The following is a 19,927-nucleotide window of genomic DNA, read 5'->3' on the forward strand; positions in this document are numbered from 1 at the left end:
GTTAGATTCCTGGCTCTGGAAGATCCCCTGGAGAAGGGATAGGCTACCCACTCCAGTATTCTTGGGCTTCCCTGGTGGCTCAGATGGTAAAGAATATGGCTGCAATGTGGGAGACCTGGGTTTGATCCCTGGATTGGGAAGATCCCCTGGAGGAGAGCATTGAAACCCACTTCAGTATTCTTGCCTGGAGAATCCCCTTGGACAGAGGAGCCTGGCAGGGTACAGTCCATGGGGTTGCAAAGAGTCAGACACAACTGAGCGACTAAGCACAGCCCAGCACCCTCACTTCCATGTACATATCTGCCCTGCAAGAACCGCAGCTCAAGTAGCCAGGGGACCAAGACAGACAACAGAAGTACAGGAGATGCCAACTTCACCAGAGTGGGAGCATCAGCGCTGGGTACAGTAGGGCATCCTTGCATCAGAGCACAGGCAATGACTCATGAGTCAATGAGGGAGACAGAGGCCAGAGAATGGGGACTCTCCCCTTGCTCATCTAGGACTCTTAAGTGCTCTATTTCCAAAGTCAGGGTGAAATATCTGCTTTAAAAAAAATCGTACACGCGGCTATACTTAAAATGGATAACCAACAAGGACTTCCTGTATAGCACATGGAACTCTGTTCAATGTTATGTGGCAGACTGGATGGGAGGCGAATTTGGGGGAGAATGGATACATGTATATGTATGGCTGAGTCCCTTCACTGTTCTCCTGAAACTATCACAACATTATTAGTAGGCTATACCCCAATACAAAATAAGTTTGTTTGTTTTTTTAAGTTACCTTCACATGTTGGCAAAAATGGCAGTGAACCATAAAGGGAAACATAAAAGATGGAAGTGCTCTTCTCATCAGTGACTCAATACAGTAACCTCTGCATCCTTTAGTGGAGACATGTGATACTTGCAGATTCAAAACCTCCCCAGGGCTTCTCATACTCAGCGATTTTTCTCCCAGGAGTTCACTCTTTTCTTGAACTGAGTAGACATCAAGCCCTAAATATCTAATGGTTCCCAAGAAATTAGCTTCTTGACAAGTCGTCAGCACTAAGGACTCTGTCCCTTTCCTCCATACTTGTCTCAAAATTACAGGCAACAACTTCCAAATGGAAACAGAGCTGTTACCACGTTCATATGATCCTCACCTATTACATGAAATGCAACAATTAGCATTTCTAGCAGAATTGAAACTGCTAACACAACTTCTCTCTGTCCTACACCATTAAACTTGATTAGAAATCCCTTCACGATTAACATTCATCTCGCTGTATCGTGCTTGAAGGTTAATAATATCCACCATCTCCTGAGAGAGGGGGAGGGGAGGTATATGTGCCAAGGAGAAAGGCCGCCGGGAGAGGCAATTCCCCCTTCCGTCCACTAGAGGGGGGCTCCGCGGGGCCGGCGGGAGGAAGGCAGAGACACCGACACACAGCATCCCGTCCTGCCGGCCTGCTCTTCAGTTGGTAAGAAGCAACATTAGTATTCATCGTTCTCTACTTCTCACCTCTGTCGATTTTAACTTCTCATAAAGCCCCTTCAGAAATGCCGGATGGCCGTGCTAGCTTGGGGGCGGCGGGTGTGGAATCAACCAGCATCTTAAAACAATATCCAGTCTAATTCTTCTAAATCAACACTGCGTGAGATAAATACATAACCTGTGTGAACAGATCCTAAGTTTAAACCCCCCATAGATTCTGTAGCAATATGTGTACACTGCAGATGTAGCTATGGAGGGGGCAGTGGGTGTAAGTTCTCTGGGAGAACACCTCCATTGTATATAACGCATAAAGAAATGTCCCCAGCCCTGAGCACACCGGCTGTTTCTGCTTACGGGGCTGAGTTATCCATGAAACGCAATAGGACATTTTGTACTAAGTAGAGTACTTGATGGACTTTTTTAGACCTACTCCCCTATGCAGGTTTGTATAATTAAGGAAGAAACAGACGCTTTAGCAATGAAAGACAAACCTTCAATTTTCCCTTCGTCAAAATATGTTATGTTCTAAGAAAGAAGGGGTGGGGCAAGCGCCTGTTTGGGGGGACTCCACCTAGATGGCAAGGCAAAATATAATACCTTTTTCTATCTGTAATAGTGTTCAGTGCAGCGAACTCTTTTTCTTGTTACAGTACAGTAAATGGGGTGTTTAATTTGGGATTCAATGTAGTCCAGTGTCAAAGTGCAGCAGTTTTATTACAGAAATACAATTTTATTGGAGGCTGAAGATTTAATTTCCACCTTACGTCGAGAGCTATAAACGGTGTGCCTATTTTACATTTTGCATAGCATTTGGTATGTGTAATTCCTCGTCTAATTTTAGAGTTTCAAAAGGTGGAAGAGTCACAATATGTAGATTCAAATTCTTCAACATTTCAGCCAGAAATGCCATTTTAAAATGAGCAATTTTCTGTGTTTTAGGCATGGATTTGAAATTACTCCTTTCCTCCCGATTGAATTCTGTACCACATGCTCTCCAGTCCTTCCTAATGAGGTGAGCCACGAAGTTACCCAAGGAACACCCTTGGGTTGGAACAAATGCTTTCTTTGTTTAAATTTGTCTACTGGTTGGTATTGTACTTAAAAGTAAGATGATCGGGTGATATGGAGAGTTTGCCTTCTATTCTGCTTCCTGTCTGTCAGGGTCACACGTTATGTATGTTCTGATGGATGCATTTGGAATAAAATAACTTGTAAATATGTTAGAAGGATTGAATTTGAAAGAAATAATAAAGTGTTAACTGTAAAGCTATATCAACATTGAAATCCAAATTTGGGGGATGTGTTATTGTTCTGCATCAAACATATTTATTGCCACACACACACACACACATACACTCGCGTAGATGCTGCCTTTCCATCTGTTCGCCCTTTACAGCGTTAGTTCTCATCGACATTTCATACCTTCCCTTTACCACCAGGTGGAGCCCTTTGTTTATGGACATCTGTCCATTTCCTTTTTCTCGAAGATGCTACCAGATAAATAGCTCCGGAGTTAAAATACTGTTGCAAACACGAAGATTTAACACCCACAGATAAAAAAGTAAGGCTTTTTTCAGACATTGGTATAATAAACCTTGCCGTAAGAGTCCTCCTGCTTCTAGATTTAATAGCTTTACACACTCCTATTTACAATTTCTCCACACCAAACAGAAATAATACTGTTGTGTGTGCCATAAACAGTGTTGCTGCAGGTCTGTTTTATGTAGCACCATTGTTTTTATAATCTCAATGTTTGGAAATTTCAGTCAAATGGCAAAAAAAAAAATGCTATCCCCCTGTTTTTCTCAGTCTTAAAAATATACACCTCATTGAGAAGAAAATGTTTTCCTTCAGACAAAAGAGAGTGGTGATTCAGCTGTAGGCAATACAGAGCAATGTCACATTCTTCTCTCAGTCAAATTTATCTCTCTTCTATTTGAGATCCAGTAAAAGGTAAGTCAAAATCTATCTTACCTTTGGTTCTATTTAGGAGCTAGTTCATAATGGATACTAGAAGCAAAGCTTAATTATTATATTGCTCAATTATTTGAATATTTTTATTTTAAGAAATTAATCAAAGATCTTTTCATGAACAAAAGACAGAAAAAGGTAAGAAAAATTTAGAAGCCGGATTTGCATGTGCAAATAACTGTGGAATGAGCTCACCTAAACTTGCTTGCCAATGACCTCAACCTTGATCTGGAAAGATCATTTATTCACAAGTAAAACATTCATATTCTCTATGCTCACACTGTCTTGGATCTTTTCTCAAGGTAGATTTCTAACTGGGACGTTAGTCTATGCATAATATCTGCATTTACCAACACCATGGAGTTACGTGTTTAACTGAAACATCATTTCTGTTACATTTTTTAAATTTTAACCAGGATTTACTCTCTTTGTATCGAATGTATCTAAAATTTTTCTTGAGCATCTGCAGAGCAGTAAGGAGAGGAAGATCAGTGTATGCTTTATTGAATCCGTGCCTGAGCGTGGGAAATGTGGCTTTTCTCTCTTACACGAACTGGTTATGTGATACGAGATGGGAGGCTGTCTGCAAAGAAGCCCTCATACAACAAAATGCTGGAACCACCATTTTGCTATCCGCTCGCACACAATGAAAGGGTGGCATAGAAAACAATTAGCACGTTTGCCCACGAGAGTTGCCTATGAAAGTATTCTACTCTCTGATCCAAATATTGAGCTTTTAAAAATGTGATTACTAAGGGGCTAAAGATATTCATCTTCTTTAAATGTATAAAACCTGTGTGGGAGGGTGGGTGGATGTCATACTGGAAGCATCTGCTGTGTACATTCAACTGAACGATAGAAAGAACTCGTCAAAAATGCACACTTATTTCGCAAACTGAAATAAAAGCCCAGATCCTGAGAACTGCTCCTGACAGCTCACAAAAGCCGTTAACGGGTGAATTTGGCCTTGATGCCTCCTTTCATTTTAGCGTTCACGGCATGCAAATGACAGTGAGGAGATTTAAGGGAGGTTTTTTCCTTAAAAAAAAAAATCCTGTAAAAATTAAAAACAGGCCCACATTTGACTCTCACCTGGAACACCCCACACTCTTATTATTTTAGGGGAGCAAAAAAACAAAACAAGGACCCAGGGTCCCTTCCTCTTCCACTTCTGCTCTTATTTTTAATCATTAAAAATGCTGCTTTGGCTGCATTTAAGTGTGGAAATTCTCATTTTTCTGCAGTGCTTCAGACTTCCATAGACTCCTTGGAGACACAGTGAGGAGCTAACCACACAGGGGAAATAGGGATTTTCGTGGTTAAAAAAACTGCAGTGTGTTTGGTAATTTTCCACAAGGAGTCAAAGTTACGAGTAGCTTTTTTCTTTTAAACATAATAACTTGAGCACTTAGTGTAGAGTTGCAGGTGTGAAATTTTTAAACTCATTGAAAGGTCTTACAAAATTTAACTTGTCTCCTTTTAATAAATATTTCCGGTATTTTCAAGTGTATAATAGGTAGGTCACACACACAGAGACAGAATTATAAAAGCCTACTGTCTATCAATAGAATATAGCCCTGGAGGACCCACCAGCGGGTTATGTAATATGTGACATAGACCACCAGGGGCTGAACTGAAACCACTAATACTTTTTTAATGGGATCATTAGTTAGAGTGAAACAAGGTACCTAAGAGAAAAGATGAGGAGTTTGACCTGGCTTGTTAATTTGCATGCCTTCACTTTCACTCTTTGTTGCATTGGATTAAATATGAATATTCAATTTTATTATTTAAACATACTGTCACCCAGATATAGCACACTACTTTTCATATTTTTAATAATTCATCATGTAGTATATTGTGATTACTATTTACAGTTGGTTTTCAATAAATACAAAAAGTCTTGTGAAAAAATGCAATTTAAATGTAAAGCTAAAGAGAAGTTATTAATTTTTTCCCCCTGCTGTACTTTAGGAGGTAAAATCAATTATTTTGTTTTGATATTTAGAGCTTAAATTTAAATCTGCCTCCAACCAAGATGAGTGGGTCTGGGGCTCACAGAGTCAGCTTGCCTGTGTTCTTGACCTTGTGCTGACAAGGGAAGAGCAAAGAGCTACTTTACAGTTTGGGAGATGGGTCTAGACTTTTATGTGCACTGCTCTCAGTTGCCCTGTGTACCTTAAATCAATCCAATCCAATACATTTAGGATTGTGGTTGAGAAATAAATGTCATGTCAGTAACCATCAACAAGATATCAGAAGAAAGAGTATGTAATCGTTTAGTCCAAAAATTAAGTTTCATGTTTTTAATTGGTGTCATATCCTGTCTTAAGTCTATGGTGCTTAAATCAAAGGCCACCACATTAACCTGGAAAGGAAACATAATAACAACCCCTTTCATCCCCTGGCTCAAATATTTCTTTGCTCAACCCTCATTTTTGTTAAAAACACTTTCAGGCAAAGATCACAGGAAACAGTAAACATGGCAACACCATGAAAATAATTTTCTGATGCGCTATTTCTCTCCGTGTTCAAAGAGTGAGTTGTCCAGGGTGCAGAGGAACCTGCTGCATCATTAAACCCTATGCCGACGAAAACAGCCATTCTTCCAGCAAAGGGGATACCCCTCCTCATTTCATAAATCTTGTTTCCAACTAGACTGAAGCCAGGACTTGACTCTCGCTCACATCAAGAAACTGGTGAATCACGGTAATACGTTCAAAGGGAATCAGGAGTGGCCAACAACTGCTTCAGGGGCAGGGATGCAGCCAGATATCTGGCTGGGCTGCTCTACTAACCATCATGACTGCAGATGGTCTTGGGTCCTCTCCATCCAAACAGGGAAAGACACACGGATAGACACCAATACCACTGATCATCAGTGCAAAGCGAAAACCATGATCAAGATTTCAGATGTTGAGTTGGCCAACTTCTCCCCTATCTTCCCTCCCTCCCACCTTTCCTGCCCCTCTTTCCCAAATAAGAAGCTTGTTAGTGGTTGAGGGCCCAACAGGAAATGTTTACACCCGGTGCCAAATGCTAATCCTTCACTGAGGCCTTCCATATATTTAAAGGTTTCAGTTATGGAGGCAAAAGGGATTCCAATAGAAATTTCTTAGGGAATATGGAGATTTAATAATTTGGCTAAGTGTAAATTACATTCATTGGACTTCCTCTTTAATTAAGGATTACCTTAAAAGAGCACATTTCAAAGAGAGTGGAAAATTTTTTAAATTATCACTTATGCAATAACCAACATGAAACTTTAAATATATGTTTGGGATGTTGGAGGGGGGATATAAGTAAATTCTCTTAGTTGGTTATATAACATTCCTTAATCTATTTAGACACATATATTTCCTCATATCCACAAATTCATATTTTATTGTCCTGTAATATTTTTTAGAACTGGATTTGGCATGCATTTGTGATTCATAAACCACAGATATCAAACCCTTCTAATCTGAATGTGGATAAAGGATTCTGGGGAAAACTCAGTAAAATTGTCTGACTGTTTAAAACCAGCTTGAATTTTAAATTTAATTAATTGAATTAAATTAATGGTATTAAGTATTTGCAAATTTAATAGAACCATATTCAACATATTTATTATTTTCGTATCAGTGGATTTCTCAGTGCCATGAACTGTTTTGCAGTTTTCCTAGCATCTCTTAGAGTAACTGAAAATTATATCCTTTCAAGCAAACTCCCCTTTTATGAAATGTTTAGAAACATGTTTAGATTTAATATTTCGAATACATTTCCCTTTTGTGACCTTCTTCTCTAGGGCTCCTATAGTGGTCCTAAACCCATTTTGAGGTCTCAGCTTTCTCAATAAATATGTCAAAACCAGAGGTCTTTCAAAGAAGCTGCTGGGAACACAGAGGCCCTTCCTGCACGGCCAGTCTGACGAGGTCCTGGGTCTCCATTCCAAACCGGCTTCGTGTGGACACACACAGCTTCCAAGCAGAGAAGCATCTCGTGTGCTTTCCTGGAAACAACACTTCCAGAAAATATGCTGACCAAGAAGAAACAGCAGGGGTGACAGAAGTGGTCAGAGCGCTCGCAACATCTTAACAAGCACTAATTAAATGCCTTGCTTTTAAAACAGGGCTTAAGAAAGCCAAATACAATAACTTCTTACATATGGTTTTAGGAGCTAACAAGACCTGTAGGAAATGGTGCAGTCATTAGATCAGTGTCTCCAAAGTCTCCTACAGCCATTAGTGACTAGGTGCTGTGCACTTTAGGGAGAAATGATGAGAATCTGTCTGATGTGAAGCTGATTATTTTTTTTTCCCCTCATTTGTCTCTGAAGGGAATTTTGCATCTGTGTTAATGCACTACGCAGTCAATTACTGAAACGGCCAGTCAATTGAATATAAAAAGAGCATTAGCAGCCTTGAAATCTATATTTCTGATGAGGTACAAAGCCAGGCTGAAAAAGAATTGTGAATACCAACAGTGACGTCAGGAACCGTGTTTTATGATATCGATAGCCTCCAGTTTCAATACATAGTGGGTATTTGATAATCACTTGATTATTTACTGAACAAATATTCTTTCGGTGATTATGCTATTCCAGACATAGGCTAAGTTTTAGAGATACAGTAGTCAAGAAGACAGACAAGGCATCTTTTGGAATATACAGACTGTGTGAAAATATTTAAGGACTGGATTGGCAGATAGGCAAATAAATCTGAAAGAAAAGTGCTTCTTGGATACACATCTGATGTTACTTTAGGATGAGACCCATGGGCTGAATTTATGCAAAGAAATGCAAAGCCAGATCCCCAGCTGAGATGACTGGAGACTGGCAGTCTGAGCTCCTGGGGATGGAGCAGCCAGAGTTAAGTGAGTTTGCCAGGATCCTAGAACCTGTTCGAGGTCACTATTAGCCACTAGCATTCTTGGGAGAATATGAAGAAATGCTTCTGCTAATAAAGGAAAATACAGGCCTAATACTTAAAAATTTTTTTTTTTTTACTTTGAAGTATGACTAAAAGACTAAAAGGTGGTTTTATATCTGTTTGACTCTTATTAAGAAGGGACAAGGGACCTCTTGTTTCCATGTATTGGTATAATACCTCTCGGGAAGATACTGGCCCCAAACTGCCTTTCACTCAGGCTGATTTCTTGAGCTCCTTGCTGGCTTAAAAAAAAAATCCTGTTCCCATTTGCCTTTTATTCAGGCGGTTAATATTGCTGTTCTACCCCTTATCTGTACTCTGATGCAAACTGGGCTTCAGCAGCAAGATGACTATGAGAACAGGTCACTGAGGCTTGGTGAAGGGGCTGGAGATGGTCAAGCCTGCTCTTTCTAGAGCAGCTGGCTGAGTGCTTTGGGGCTGGAACACACACTGAACTGGAGGCTGTGTCACAGGAGCCTTAGGTAAGGCTGTGGTGGGGACCATGACTCAATCTAGCCACGCCACTGCAGAGGCCGATGAGAGGACATCAGAGTGGGAGAAAAAGCTTGCTAACCTGGGTGTTTTCCATAAAAGAACTAGTTGACTGAATTTTTCTTTTCCAATTGGTTGCTTTGCAGTTTAATGAAAAGGAATTTCTGAATGACTGGGTTGAGAATCTAGCACCTGACCCCACAGAAACCCTTGTCCCAAGTCACTCTTGTTTATCAACACTATTCACCAACCACCACCACAACCCTTCACAAAGGAAGAATCCTCACTGGATGTGATGCGGTTCATTTCATACATTTACTCAACAAATGTGTACTAAGAAGCCCTTCAAGTGGAACAGCTCTAGATGAGCAAGTTGGTAGGGGAGAAAAAGACTATCGAAGGAGGTATAAGGGTAAAAATCATTGAAGTTGTAGCATTAGGAATATAACCTTCAGCCTTGGGAGACTCCAGATGCTAAAGGAAGCAAGTCCGCTTTTCTCTAGTGCCACGGGCTAGGACAGACTGTTTTTGGTAATGCAGCTGATGAAGATGATGAGCTGATGATGGAGGAGACGGTGGTGACCAGCCAGAAGGTGATCACTGGAGCTGCAAACAATTCTTTATATTTAGTTTATTATTTAACTGGCACACAAACCTGTTAAGTAGGAAACTGAGACTCAAAGAGGTTAAGTAACACCTAGTTTTCAATAAATGGGAGAATGTGGATTCCAACTTCAGTCATCTGCTTCTGAAGCCCCCGGGACTATATGGCCTCTCTCACATGGTCTAATGGCTTATATTTGTGAGGCCATTTAATTTTCAAGTCAAAATTTGGTGATTTTCATTCACACATGTGAGAGTTGCATGACTATTTTTGAAACCAGATCTGGAAGCCCATTAAGATAGTCTTTTAAATACCTATTTAAATGCAACAGTCACAAGTGCGGTCTAAATACGAGTAATATTTGACGGGCTCCAAATCTCATTCTTCATATTCTCTTTATATCAGACCTCTTCAAGAGGTGCCACAGATATCATGCTTCAGATCCAAAAGGTGCTGCTCTCGAGGGCATTATGCTATGTGAAATGAGTCAGAGAAAGACAATACAGTATGATCTCACTTATACGTGGAATCTAAAAAATAACAAACTCAAAACAGAGATCAGATTTGCACTTGCCAGAGACAGGGGCAGTAGGTGAGGGGATTGGGTGAAAATGGTCCAAAGTTACAGTTACTTGCAGTTGTAAGATCCATAAGCCCTAGGGATGCAACGTACAGCATGCTGACTACAGTTAACAGTACAGTATCGTATATTCAGACATGGCTAAGAGTAGATCTTAAAAGGTTCTCATCACAAGGGAAACAAATTGTAATTATATGAGGTGATGAATGTTAACTAATCTTTTTTTTGGTAGTCATTTTGCAATATGCAAATTTGCAAACATGCAATTTGCATTATATTGCATAATTTGAATTTAGACAATGTTATATGTCAATTCTATCTCAATAGAACTGGGGAGGGGAAGGTTGCCCTTTCCTCTGTGGACAGTATTGTCCCAAAGCTGGCCCTGTGGCCACTGTGGCAGTCATGGAGTCCATACACGTGACGCTTAGCAAGGAATGTCCTCAGAGGTCCGGACCCCGGCAGCGATTGAGGGAGAATGGGGAGGAAAGGCAAAGCGAGCAAAGCACAGGGTGAAAGAGAGAGAGAGAGAACCCTGCTCGCCTGTCTTCCTCTCCAGTCCCCAGAGCCAGCACCACAGTCACCTCATAAACAGCCATTTGTCACCGCCTCCTGGCTGGCCTCCTCCACCAGAGGCTGGCCTTGTCCCAAGCCTCTCAGCAGAGAGCTGCTCCCAGAAGGGGGCAAATGAGGTGTGTGGAGACAGAAGACCCAGAAGTCTTGGCTTCTGAAACATTTAAACTCGGGCAAGCCATGTGCCTCTCTGGGTCCTTCTGTTTCTTCCTCTGTGAAATGAAATAATGAGCAGGTGCCCTGCACCAAGTTGTAAATAGCTAATGAGATCATGTATTTTCAATAGCTTCACTGAGTTGTAATTGGCATATAAATAAACTGCATGTATTTGAGAAATAATGCATTTGAGAGAGCACTTGTATGGAATCTAGAAAGGTGGTACCGATGATTCTAAACGCAGGGCAGCAAGGAGACACAGACATAAAGAACAGACAGAAAAACACCAATACAGTATACTAACGCATATATATGGAATTTAGAAAGATGGTAACAATAACCCCCTGTGTACGAGACAGCAAAAGAGACACTGAGTATAGAACAGTCTTATGGACTCTGTTGGAGAGGGAGAGGGTGGGAATATTTGGGAGAATGGCATTGTAAAATGTGTAATATCATGTATGAAACAAGTTGCCAGTCCAGGTTCGATGCACAATACTGGATGCTTGGGGCTGGTGCACTGGGATGACCCAGAGGGATGGTATGGGGAGGGAGGAGGGAGAAGGGTTCAGGATGGGGAGCACATGTATACCTGTGGTGGATTCATTTCAATGTTTGGCAAAACTAATACAATATTGTAAAGTTTAAAAATAAAATAAAATTAAGATAATGAAAAAAAAAAAAGAACAGACTTTCGCACTCAGTGGGAGAAGGAGAGGGAGGGATGATTTGAGAGAACAGCATGGAAACATACACACTACCATATGTAAAATAGATGACCAGTGTGAGGTTGATGTATGAAGCAGGGCACCCAAAGCCGGTGTTCTGTGATAACCTGGTGGGATAAGGTGGGGAGAGAGGGAGGGATAGGGATTCAGGATGTAGGGGGACACATATATACCTGTGACTGATTCATATTGACGTATGGCAAAAACCATCACAATATTATAAAGCAATTATCCCCTAATTAAAATAATTTTTTTTAAAAGGAAGAGCACTTATAAACCACAAAACTTTCTTCTCTACCAGGCTCAGAATCTGCCAGCAGCACCTTAATTTTTTAACTCCGTTGAGCACTGAGGCTGCACCTTCTACCAATCACTGACCTAGGTACTAAGGATATTTCTGCGAGCAAGATAGACAAGGTTCACAGTCCTCCACCCCACCTGCCCCCAAGAGAGCTCTCCCAGGTCGATGTTATTCTCCTGTGAGAGTCATCCTTCCCTAAGCAACACCCCCAGCCCCAGTTCTCTCTCCCAGGACATCTCTTTCTATTCCTATTAACTAATTATCCTATCCCTCTTTTCCCCTGCAGCACTTGTAGGCTGTTTCCTATCATTTTATTTATTTGTGTGTTTATGTATTTATTTATTGGTTTTGTTTTGACCTCACTGCCCAACATGGCATGTGGGGTCTTAGTTCCCTGACCAAGGGTTGAACCCACAACCTCTGCAGTGGAAGCAGAATCTTAACTACTGGACTGCCAGGGAAGTCCCCTGTTTCATGTAATTTCATGTTGCAAAATTCTCACAGATGTAAGCATCATACAGGGATCTACCTTTGCCATATCCTCAAAACCCAGAATAGACATATGAAATAGTTCTTGATTTCAAGAGTCTATCAGAAAGGCAGGGCATGTGTGAGAAACTTGCTGAGGTAACAGAGCCCGTCATTGCCCCTCCACGTCACCTGCAGCCATGGACTGGTCAGTCCTACTGGGAGGATGGCAGTAGCCAAGACAGACTGCTTCGCGGCTTGTCCAAAGCCGACCCCAGGGGAAGCCACGCTCAAGGACATCTTCCTGCCGCCAGCAAAAGCGAGAGGAGTGTCTCCTAGCAACCAGATTCCAGTGGCTTCCTGTCCTCACAGCCTGCCCTGGGGGCTCACTGCTTTGTTGCCTTGAGGTTTGCATTTGGGCATTGCTGATCATCGCATTCACTCTCGACTGTGGAACTGTAGGAATAAGACCTGATCTGCCGGCTAGCTGACTAATCTAGAGCTGAGAACCATCTCATTCATAAGATGCTTTCAGCAATCACATAATTTTCAGGGAACAGAATGTGTGCTCTTAGCTTAAAAAGGGCGCATACATGTTTTTCAAGATTTTATTTATATCAGAGCAGTTAGTTTGAAAGCTACATAAGAAGGAAAAGTGTATATCCTTTCCATCAAATAATCAAAAAGTACTCAGACCTTTTCAAAAAAGATGCACCCTCATTCAAAACTGGTTATAGCAATAAACTTTAACATGGCAAATTCACAGATGCAGAAAGAAAGGCAAGTCAAATTTGAAGAAAATGACTCAAGGTCCTTAAAAGTTTTGATGGCTTAAAATTATATCTGCTGCCAAATGGCTGGCGTATCATTCATTCTTTCTTTTCAGAGATTTTCACCTTCAGTTCTGTCGTCCATCGTGCTACGTTTTTATGTCAGTGGGGTTAAATTCAGCAACGGATGCTGCTTTTTTAGTTTTCTCTTGTTCTTATCAAATATTCAGCAAGGCACAATGTGGTACTCATCTATTTTCTAAAAAAATTTATTCAGACTTCATGGCGAAGAGCTCAAAATGAACTCTAAATACAGTCTGTATTCCCAAAACTCTGTAAATGTGAGTTAATATTCTGATGACTTTTATCTTTCAAAAAGGAGAAGCCCAAGATAGCACGGTGAGTTGAGTGCTCAGAGGACTAGTCAACCCAGAACCTTGCCCAGCAGTGAATCCGAACTGGTGAGACTGCAAGCCTGTCCATTAAGGCAGGGAGCTGGAGCTGTGTGGAGTCATGAGCCCCCTTGGAGGCACCTCGTTTCCTCCCCTTTCCCTCCCCTTCTCCCAGCATTAAAGTCACAAGTCAAAGTTGAATTCTAATTGTTTTGATGGTGGTAGAATCTCACCAACCCAAGACTGAGTTTTCTCTTCTCAAGAAAAGTATACTGCTTATCAGCTTTCGTCTTTTCATCATCCACTTTTAAAATTTAGATTTGGATGTGTTTTTTACTAAGGAGGTGTTGACTATTCCTACAGTCTCTCTCTCTCTTGTGGGCTCTTTGATGACCTCTTTTGGGGTTCTGCACACGTGTTTAAAGGTGCCATCATGTAGTCGTGTAGTTAAAGCAGATCACACCTGCACCACCTTTGCCTGCCCTTAAGTGACCTTGTATGTGGATCAAGGCTTTCCTTATTGTCTCAGTTTGTTCTTTACCCCCTGAAATGGTCAGGAAACCTGTCATCTGGCTCGGGAGAATGACTATCTTTAAAGTCCGTGAAGAACTCTTGGTGAAAAGGAAAAAGTGCTCTGCCACCCACTTGTCTGAATTCTGCTTTTTAAGTCTTTCATCACCCGCCAGAAGCCTGGCAGGCTATAGTCAATAGGCTTGCAGAGTCGGACACGCCTGAAGCAACTGAACACACACACACACACACACACACACACACACACACACACACGCAATGCCATTCACCTGTTGTTTTAATACTTAAGGTAAATTCATCTTAATCATGATTTTCCAACGGGGGAAAAAGTAATCCTAACTTCTCCCTTGGCTTTTTTCAAACATCTGCTTGTAGCCGTGGGAGGAACTGAGGTAGGCAAGGCCCTGGGAGGCAGGCCTGTGTCTCGCTCCCCTGAGTCTGGCAGGCATTCAAATCACTGTACAAGATGCTGATGACTCAAGACTTAACAGGTCTAGGTCCCAACCTTCATTATTTCCATTTTCATGATGGTTTACACTATAAATCATAAATGACCACATTGATTAGGAGCTCCATAAAACCAAACAGATTGGGAGGTAGTGTAGAACAGAAGTTGATTAACTGCATAAATTTTACATTCCCAGAGACCTGGGTTAAGCTTCCAGATCTGTCATTTACTAGCTGTGTGACCTTGGGAAAGTCACTTGACTTCTCTGAGCTACATATTTCTTACCTGTAAAAGATGAATTATGATAACTACCTATTTGAAGGCCAGTGTGAGGATGACGTGAGATCATGTATCAAAGAGTTTAGCACAGTGTCTGTAACTACAGTTTATCGAATAACAAATGATGATCAGGGTGCTTTGATATGTGTTCCCAAATTAGATTATCTTATTGGTTATCTGTTACTTCTCTACAAAGCACTGCACTGCATATGGGACCCTTCTCCCCAAATCTGAGCTCCTCCTTTCCTCGGAAACTTTATACCTCAATTGCTAATTGAGATACTATATACAAACCCAGCCAAAACTAAATGAGCAGTTAGACACAGCTTTTCCTGGAGTGCTGACCATTCTCAGGGAGTCAAGCACACCCTGGTGCCGACACTGACTTAGTTACTGCCCCTGGGTCACACCTGAGCAGCCAGGGCAGCCCGTGAAATAAGAGCCGCACTCACCTGACAAATGTTCAGTGCCGTCTACTTTGCACCAGCACGTGCTAGGTAATGGATAGGTTAGTCTCCCTAGGGTTAAAGGATCTTTTTTGTGTATTTCATATAAACTAACTCTTTTAACCCTTCAAAAACATTAGGAGGGAGGTACTCTCATTTTACAGATGAAGAAGCTAAACACGAGGAGGTTAGACAACCTGTCTAAGGCCACACACGGAGTACGCAACAGAGTGAAGTCAGACCCAAGCAGTGTGGTTCTAGGGCCTGTCCTCTGGACCCCCACACCTTCCTGCCTTCTCACAGCATGTGAGACTGCTTTCTGACACATTGGCCACGTGAGGGGACCATTTCCTGCCTCTAGCTTGGTTCGTTTACTCCTCTTTTCAAAGATGGATTCCCTAGGTGAGAGGATTGGGGCTTGACTCTTTCAGCTTTGAACACTTCAGTAGGGCCGTAAAATCCCTGTGCACACTAGCTAGGCTCTCCACTGACCAAGACGTATGTCATCAGTTATCATATTTAAGGCAATCTCCCGCTCTTTTGAATAAGAATTACAAAACACATTTTGATGCATTCAAAATATCTATCTTAGCAGAGGTTTACTTCATAATCTAATAAAACATATTTCTAACTTGAAGGCTATTACAGTCTTTGAAATGTTATTTAAATTGTCCTAGACAGAAATTACTTATAAAATTGAACTGTCACTTTATAGCAGAATTAAAATTAATATGCTTTCCTGATTCCTGTACTTGCGCATAAATTCCCTTAAGTAAAATGCACTGAAATTTGGAGGGCTAAAATCTGAACCCTTTTCTCTGTCCAGTCTTATGTCTCTTGCAGTAAAAGGCAAAACATACGAATCATCAGTAACAACCAGGATGAAGGAAGAGTGTTTACTCCCAGCCTAAGATCACTTTCTTTGCAAGTTCTTCAGCTACATTAGAAAAATCATTTGAACAAGAGAAAAAAAGAAAAACCACCTCATGTCTGCAAATGGAAAACACTATAAAAAGACGAACATGGCCGCCCAGATGGTCTCAGGACATAAATTTTTCTTAAAGGATGACTGCTAGCCTTCAGTTGCTCTTTCTAGAACCCAGACCATCTTGTACACACAGTAGACAGACCAGGCACCAAGTTTTGCCCACAGTTAGCAAATGGCATCCAAAGAACAAAACTGCTCCCTTGAAGTTGAAATCAAAGAGCCCTGGTGAGCAGCCCCTGTGTGCGTCGGAACCCGAGAGCGCACACGTGTGTGTGGTAGAGGCGATCCGGGGAAAGAGGCACGCTTCCCAGGCGCTGTTTTAAACAATGACAGACTCCAAAATCCAAACGTGATGTGTTTTGGAACATGCAACACACACGCGCACACACACACTTGTGAAAAATACTGCCAAAGCCCCTCAGAGCCAAAGTTTAGAAGAACACGTGCCCTGGATACAGCAACAGCAATTTCAAAATCACTCCATTTATGACTCCATGCCTCACACTTTGATCACTTTGGCACACCACTTAGGAAATAACAGAGCAAGAGAAATAGGAAGCTGAAGACAGAAAACGTAATTATAAAACAAAGCCACCCACCTTGCTTTTGGGGTCAGGAAGCACAATGGCCTTCTTTTGCAGCAAGAATGAACACCAGTGTGTTAAATGACTACAAGGATATTTAAAAGAAAAGGAAATGGTTCTTAAAAAAAAAAAAAAAAGCTGCAGTATCTGTCCTCATAGCAAGTCTTATCCCCCCAAAACCAAAATAAAATAAAAGCAGCATACTGTGGTTCTTTTGCACAAGGCAGAAAGCAGAGTCCTCCAGTGACTATTCCCCTGTTTTGCGAAACAAAACAAAAAGCAACAGTAAAAGGTGCGGTTTGCCAGAAGGGGTGGGGGGAGAGTTCCTTCAAACACCTCGAGCCCTTCTGGGGCCCTCCCGTGCCTTCTCTCGGCATGGGCTGGAGAACTCCTACGAGCAACACCAGTGTCACCATCGGCTGCTTACATGCCACAAAAGTACACTTAGAAATGAGAAGAAATTGACTGACACGGATATGCTGGGCCAGCCTCATTGCCACTAGAACAGCCTTAAATGCCCACACAAGGAGAATAAAAAGAAAAGCACTATTGCAATAGAATACTTTTTTTTTTATTGAGACCGCGGAAAGTCACATGACCCTGCTTGTAGCCTTTTAGGAAAGCACCGAAATGGTACAGACAGACGCGGGGGCTGCCTCTTTCCTCCCGCCGCCTCTCAGCCCGTCTTGCCGCGTGTCCGCATTCTTCTGGGCGCATCTGTGGAGCTACTAAGTGGGATAATCCCTCTGGCCTTTGATACATTTCTGGACATGATTATTTCATTACTCGCAGTATATCAGTAGGATCATAATAAAAAGGACTTCTGACAACCTGCCAAGAGTTTTGTGGCCTTGTAAACACAAAAGTGCTCTAATAAAATTTTATTAAGTGTTAAAAAGTCATAAAAAGTGAAATAACATAAACTACAAAATTTACTGTCCTCAGCAAATGCTGAAAATATCGTCCACAGTAAAATTAAATTAGCATGTAATAGACACAGAAGCGGTGTGGAGTGGATTTAAAAGAGGATCCAGGGAAAATGACACTGTAACCCAATCTGGGTCACGGGGATTTAATTCGGATTCTTGTCCCTAAATGTGAATAAATGTGCTGATTACAGACAAGAGCTGCGGGGTTACTGGAGTCTCACACATTGTCAATACTTTGGAAGAAATAATATATTGCGGACTGTAATGAGCTCGGGGAGACGCGGCGAGCGTCGCGGGGACCGGGTGAGGCGCAGGGCGGCCACTAGGGTGCGCTGCGAGACCGGGAATCCCCGCCGGGCGCCCGCGCCGCCCTGAGCCGCAAGCAGGCAGCCCTCGCCCCCCTCGAACTCGAATTTACGGTTCTTTTTTTTCCCCCCCACTTTACCCTCTCTCCTGTGACATTTTCTCCAAATCGGAAAATGAAGTGTAAGCCGAGCTTTGCCACAGGCGGCCTTCGGTCTCCACTTTCAGACTCGAGGTCCGAGAGTGGGATGCGCTGTCCGCCGCGGGGCTAACCCCGGGGAACTGGGTGGGGCCCCCGGCGCCGCGGGCCGGGCTGGGCCTCTCGGTCGACCGAGGCCGAGCAGCGCGTGAGGCCCGCGTCCGGCTCCGCCCGGGGCGCGGGTGCGCTGGGAGCGGGGCAAGCGGTCGGCCTCGAGGCGGGTTCAAGTGCATCCCCGGGGTTTGAGCCCGCGGCGGTGGGAGCGAGCTCTCCCTCGTGCAGCCCCCTCTCTGGAGTCCAGAGTGGCGCGCCGCCCCGGGGACCCCTCTCCCCGGCCCTCCCCGTCGGGCTGGCCGTCGGCCTGGGACAGGGACTCAGCCCCGGGCTCACGGCCACGGGCTCTCCAAGTCCAACGTGGAGACTCCGCACGGAAAAGAAGTCCGACTTCTCTCCACGCTGCTTCGAGTGGAATCTGGAATCAGCAGGAAATTGCTGGAGAACCCAGCCCGCGCCTTTGCAGTCAGCCCTCGGTCTGGTGAAGAGAAGCAGCTCCCACCAAAGTCTTGCCTCCCCCTCCCCCTGAAAGCCCCGCGCAGGTTTGTAAAGAGGGGTGCGAGATCTGCAAAGGATTTGTCTTCCAGGAAGAAAGATGACGGTGACGGCGCCCAATGAAAGATGGGTGCTTTTAAGCTAGAGGTAACCACGGGCCACGTTTCGTAGTCCAAAAAGATGCAAACGCTGCCATCTGAAGAGTCAGTATCAGGAGTGAATTACTTGTAAGTTGGCGAAACAGGAAGTAAATGGGCAGTGACACATATCGGGGCATCATTTTTTCTCAGGGTTGTTCAAGGTTTTCAGCTGCATTTAAGAATGAGTTGCCTTTTGCAAGGAAGTAAATACTTTTAAGTAAACCACTTGCTAAAGCCCAGAAGAGGTAAGTTAAAGTTACCGCCTAAGATCCTTTAGTTTCCTATCGAGGCTTGTGCGGGTTACGAGGAAGAGAATACCTTGTATTTTTAATTTTCTAGATGGCAAGAGCATTTGATTTTTTGTGTGGCCAGGTAATGTCCCAGGCAAATGGAGAACCCGAGGATCTTTGGCTAAGCAGTATTCACTTGACACTTCTAGCTTAAAATAACTATCATTAACTTACAATGGGAATTATTGTCCATGTTTCAGACTTTTTGGTCTTATCTGAATGAAGTGTTCTTTAACAGTTTTTTAAACAACGCTTTTTTTTTTTTTTTTTTTTAAATCATTTGCAAAGTATTTGAAATCTGGCCTGGAGCATGGAGTTAAAAATCAAAACAATTTAAATGTGGTTTGACATTTGCTGTCAAAGACTTTGAGAACTAATAAAAACAGAATTAAAAAGAATGGATATAAATAATAAAATTTCTTTTTGACAACCGTGGCTGCTGGGGAGAAGGGACAGATGACATGGCGGTGACTTTGAGCCATTCCCTGCAGACAGCAGTTGTGAATGTGGTCAGTCAGTGCTCCTTTGAAAAATGAAGGACAAGAAGGTTTAAGGAGCAAATATAGAAACAAATATTTTACTGAATAGGATTTTCTCAAGAGTTCAGGCTAAAAGTTTTGTATTTAAAATTTCACGATAAACATTTCTTCGTTGATTTATTAAATTCAAAAGGAAACTTTATACTTGTGTTATTTTGTTCTATGTTCACATTTCAGATTGAAGTTCAGCTGTCCCTCAGGAAAAAAGTATTTCCATAACTACTAAAAACATCAGGATTAATATTTCTTTAACTCTCTGCAAGTAGATATCACTGAAGTAA

The 19,927-nt window shown here is 42.3% G+C and overlaps 2 long non-coding RNA genes across 3 annotated transcripts in view; one reads left to right on the forward strand and one right to left on the reverse strand.

The window, feature by feature from the left end:
- The window catches only part of LOC112442548 (uncharacterized), a 77,840-nt gene extending 60,804 nt beyond the window's left edge, over nucleotides 1-17,036 (reverse strand). The window contains exons 1-2 of the long non-coding RNA XR_003030638.2: nucleotides 16,902-17,036; nucleotides 16,713-16,782 (exon numbers count right to left, since the gene is read on the reverse strand). This is a non-coding gene — a long non-coding RNA (uncharacterized lncRNA). The remainder of the gene's footprint in view (nucleotides 1-16,712; nucleotides 16,783-16,901) is intronic.
- On the forward strand, nucleotides 1,337-11,114 carry LOC104971141 (uncharacterized). 2 transcript variants are annotated; one of them, XR_003030641.2, is made up of 3 exons: nucleotides 1,337-1,462; nucleotides 2,416-2,488; nucleotides 2,916-3,075. It is a non-coding gene; the product is annotated as an uncharacterized lncRNA (long non-coding RNA). The 2 variants fall into 2 exon arrangements; XR_804732.4 differs by lacking the exon at nucleotides 2,916-3,075 and adding an exon at nucleotides 8,996-11,114 and having other exon boundaries at nucleotides 1,339-1,462.
- Nucleotides 17,037-19,927: the final 2,891 nt, after the last annotated feature.

Source organism: Bos taurus, chromosome 2, assembly GCF_002263795.3.
Source record: "Bos taurus isolate L1 Dominette 01449 registration number 42190680 breed Hereford chromosome 2, ARS-UCD2.0, whole genome shotgun sequence".
NCBI classification, from domain to species: Eukaryota; Metazoa; Chordata; class Mammalia; order Artiodactyla; family Bovidae; genus Bos; species Bos taurus.